The sequence below is a fragment of the Stegostoma tigrinum genome, unplaced genomic scaffold (assembly GCF_030684315.1).
Source record: "Stegostoma tigrinum isolate sSteTig4 unplaced genomic scaffold, sSteTig4.hap1 scaffold_54, whole genome shotgun sequence".
NCBI lineage: Eukaryota > Metazoa > Chordata > Chondrichthyes > Orectolobiformes > Stegostomatidae > Stegostoma > Stegostoma tigrinum.
Window position 1 is genome coordinate 1458411 of NW_026728472.1, and position 4886 is coordinate 1463296.

Below are 4886 nucleotides of genomic sequence, written 5' to 3' on the forward strand. Positions count from 1 at the left end.
AACATCTGAAAAAAAAGCAATCTAGGTCAGCAAGCAAGTCAATAATCTTGTTCACAACGAAAGCTACAGATGTTTTCCAAAACTTTAAACTCACGTTTTCAATCTCTCCCATTAGAAACTAAATCGTGTAACTCACAAAACTCTACTTCAAAGTAACACAGAAAAAAAAAAGTCCAAATGAATGCTTTGATGAGGGGAGTTCTGGGCAGTCATGTAGATGTGGGTGTCACCAGATGCAGGGAGAGTGCTTTCTACCAGAGCAGTACCAGACGAGGGTCAGACACACAGACAGACTGGGAAAGTGGATTGACATCTGAGTTCACGTCACCCAGCCTCGCAATCTGAAGCTGTGTTCAGCCATTCTGGTAATGAGTTTCAACACCAGCTCAGCAAGATCCCACAATTGTGCATTTGCAGATACAAACCATTTTGCATTAGAATTTCATGATACAATCAGGAAAGCCCATTATACAAATAGTAACTTCCTTCTAGTTCCGCAACCCTTTCTACCTCTATACCATCCTACAGGTTCTGTACTTCCACCGATTTCTAACATCCTGCAGGATCCACATCTTTTCCCAAAATTTGCGCCATTCCCCCATGTCTGTAAGCCTTCCTCTGTCTGTAACCTGTCCAGGTTCTAAAAACCTGCATCTCTCTGAAATGTCCCCAGAATGGCACTGGAGGCAAGTGGAGGTTACTGAGATAGGAAGAGTTTTAAAGCACAGGAGAATTTTACATAAATATGGAGGGTTGCAATCTCAGGAAGGGGTTTCAGGGAGTTGGAAAACATGGGATTAAAAGGAGGTAACACAAATCAGAAGGGTTGTCAGGAGTGGAGGAGATTACACAGACAGCAATAGATGTCTGATTTGGATCGGACTGCCTAGATTGGGAGGGTTGTGGAAGGAGGGTAACTGGAAGGGTTTTCACAGATAGACAGGGAAATAGAACTACGAGGAGGTTACATAGAGATGAAGAGATATAGAGGCTGCAGGAGATCATGTGGGTAAGGAGGATGGCAGGGTTGGAGTAGTTTAAAGGAATAAGGATGTTTGTAGGATAGGGGTGTTTGACACAAAAGGGAACGTTTTATAGAAAGGTGCATCATACACAGATAAAGAGAGTTGCATAGAATAGAGGATCTAACACAGAAATGGGTGGTTGTCGCGACTGAAGAAATGTGCAGATGAAGTAAGGCTTAGCTTCTACAAGTTAGAAAGATGAGAGGCTGTAATCCAAAAGAGCTCAGAGGGAGCAACATCAAAAGGGGCTGGAGCCAGTTGTACAGATAAGGAACATTTTTCAAACTGGACGAGTTCCTGAGGCAGGGAGAGTAATAGCTGTAGGTGAAAGTTTACATTGACAGGGGTGGAAGTACTGTTTACAGAGAGGGGGAAATTTTAAGGTACAATAATAGGGAACACAGAGGGAGAGTTGCAGAGTTACACAAACAGTGTTTGAGATGATGGTTGACAAAGAATGGGAGGGCCGAAGGCATGGGAAGAGCGAAATGAAGCATTGTAATGGCTGGAAAAGTGTACAGATTGTAGGAAGATTTGTTGGGCCTGGTGAGGTTAAAAAGACAGTGGGCTGCAGAATCTTGGTGGGGGGGGGAGAGTGGTGAGATAGAGGTTGGAGGACTTTACAGCAATTGAGGTTTGTCGGGACTGGAGGAGTTTACAGGTGTGAGGAGGGCAAAAGAGTCTGGTGTAAATTGCAGAGACAGGGTAGGATGATGAACTACAGAGCATCATACAGACTGGGAGGTTTGTAAGAGCAGAAAAAGGTAACAAAACAGGGAAGTTGTCAATGTTTTAAGAGTTGTGATCATGTAGGATTAGTTCACAGAGACAGGGGTGGCTGTAGGGATTTGAGGAGCACACGAAGGTGAGGACAATAGAAAATATGATGTTACAGAAATAGGGAGGATTACAGTAGCTAACGGAAGTTGAAAGGATCCGGAAGGTTGTCGGGCTGCAGGAGGAAGCAGATTAGGGGGACTGTTGTACTGGAGGAGGTTTGAGAGATAGAGAGGATACTGCAGTCGGAGAAAGTTCCAGTGAAAGGATGCTTTGTAAGTTACACACACATGGAGGATAGGAGGGACCGGAGTTGGTTATGGAGACAGGCAGTGTTACATCGAAACCTAGCAAAGATGGGCAGGCGTAGGCTATTCAGCTCCATGGGCCTGTTCTGCTATTCAATAAGATCACGACTGATAATTTCGCTGTTTCCTGTTCTCACTTTCTCCCCATACGGAGAATGCCATGACTGGAGCAATTTACAATGATAGGGAGCATTCTAGTGACTGGGAGAAGTTAGAGATAAGGTGAGCTGTGGAGTCCTGTCGAGGTCAGAGAGACAGGGAGATTCATGCAGTGTGGAGAAGATTACGGGGATATGCATTGACAGTGAGGGGTTCAGGGCATGAGAAAAGTTACCAACTTAGGGAGGCTTCTCGTGAATGGAAGAGATTGCATAGATGGTAATGGCTCAAGGGGCTGGATTTTTTTCACAGATAAGGAGAGTCAATGGAACTGATGAACGTTACGAGGATCGGGAGGGTTTAAGGAGTGAAAGCGAATACACAGGCATGTAGGATTGCGTTGATAGGAGGAGCTACAGGGATAGGGCCATTTCTTAGTTTTCTGTCATGTTTATCTTCCCTGCATTTATTAGTCATTTGAGTATCTGGGTGATCTGTAGGGGTTTACATACATAGCAAAGGTTCTATCCCCTGGAGAAGGTTACACTGATACAGACAGCGTTGGGGATTGAAGAAACTGACAGAGGCAGTGAGTGTTCAACGGACTAAAGATGGTTACGAGCAGAGGAAGGATTAGAGTCTGGAGGGGATTGCAGACAAAGGGAGGGCTATAAAGTGGGCAAGAGGTTACTGAGATGGTCAACCTTGTAGGAATGGGGGGGCATTGGATTGTGACCAATTGACATTGTTGACATAGAGAGGATCTGTGGAGGTTACAGCCCAAGAGAGGTTTGTACATCAGTATGAGTTTACACAGATAGGAATGTTTCTCAGGGCTGGAGGAGGTAAGAGTGCTCTAATGAATGGAGGAGGTTACAGTCACAGGAGAATTTCAGTGGCAAGAAGAGGTGACAGTCATATGACCCTTTGTTTGGACAGGAGAAGGTTACATTGGCAAGTAGCACTTTGGAGACCAAGGTGCTTTACAGAGAGAGGGAGATGAGCAGGGACAGTTAAGGGTTAAGAGAGAAAGACAGTTGACAGGTTTAGAAGAAGATGCAATCATACAGAGCATTACAGAGTTCGGATGAGGTCAAGAGCTCACAAAAGTTATAGGAACAAGAGGAAGAGGATACAGATAAGTTGTGGTTTGGAATGGGATAAGGTTACATACATAGAATGCATTACCAAAACAAAAGAAGGTTCCAGGAATAGAAGTGCTCCGGGGGCTGCAGCCAATTCCAGAGATAGGGAGGGATTCACATGCTGCAGGTTACAGAGATTGGGATGGTTTTTGCAATTGGATGAAGTTAGTAATACAAAGGATTGTAGACACTGGATGAGGTAACAGAGTTTGCACGGTTCTTCGGACTGAAGGACGTTAGAGATACAGAGCGCTGCCGGGTCTGGAGTTGGATACAACAATCAAGAGGATTTCACAGGTACATGGATGGTTTTAGTGGCTTCAAGAGTTTAGAGTTAGGAAGGCTAATAATGACTGGAGGAGGGAGAATGAAGGAAAATTGCAGCAGCTGAATGAGGTTGCAGACATTTTGAAGAATGAAGTGGCTTCAGAACACAATACAAAAGGAGGGACTGGAGCAGTTTACACAGGCAGGAAGAATTATCGGACTGGAGAAGTTTATAGAAATAGGGAGCTCTGTAGGAATGTTTGATTGTCACAGATGTCACGTGGTGCTGCGTTATGGGAGGCAGGAGTGCTCTCGGGAATGGAGAAGGTGACAGTGATATCATGTGTTGCAAGGGCATGAGGATGATATACAGATGGGGAGATGAGTTGGGGCTGGAGGATACTCAAGAGACATGGTGGACTTTAAGTAGTGGAAAAGATGACAAATGTCAACATTACTGTTGTGACTTGAAGAGGAGGACAATACCAAGATTGGACATGTTATCAAGACTGGAGCAATTTGTAAAGGTGGGAAGTGTTGTCAGAATTGGCATCGATTTTGAATATTCTGAGGGATTTTAGAGGGGACTGGAGGTGACAAAAATACCAAATGTTCGAGGAGTGAGAAGGATTCAACGCATTGATGAAGATGAGTTGGAACAAAAGATCTGTAAACTTGCTGTATGACTGACTGTTGGAGAGGTAACATGGAACAGAAACATCCCAGGCTTCAATACCACCCTCTTGAGACAGGCCCACTTAACTCTGCTGCACTTATCCTCACTAAGACAGCACAGGCCTGGATTGATAACCATGGACTTCCTATGCAGTCCTCAGAAGGTTCAGTACAACAGAGCTGAAAGTAGGTGGTGAAGTTTTTGAGAACATGTGCAGCTCAGTTTGTGGATGATGTTTTAGACTTGCTCGCCGAGACAGTGTTTGATTGCAGATGTTTCGTCACCCTGCTAGGTAACATCATCATTGTACCTCCAGTGAAGTGTTGGTGCTCTGTTCCACTTGTTATTTATATGCCTCGGTTTGCTGGGGTGGTTGGCATCATTTCCGGTTTTGTTTTTCTGTGATTTGTGTATTGGGTCCAGATCAATGTATATGTTGATGGAGCTCCAGTTGGAATACCAGGCCTCCAGGAATTCTCTAGCATGTCTTTGTTTGCTTTGTACTGTTATTGTTATGGATGTGTTGCCCCAGTCAGATTTGTGTCCTTCTTTGCCACTTGATGTCAGTTTTCTTCCAGGTTGGCCAGTG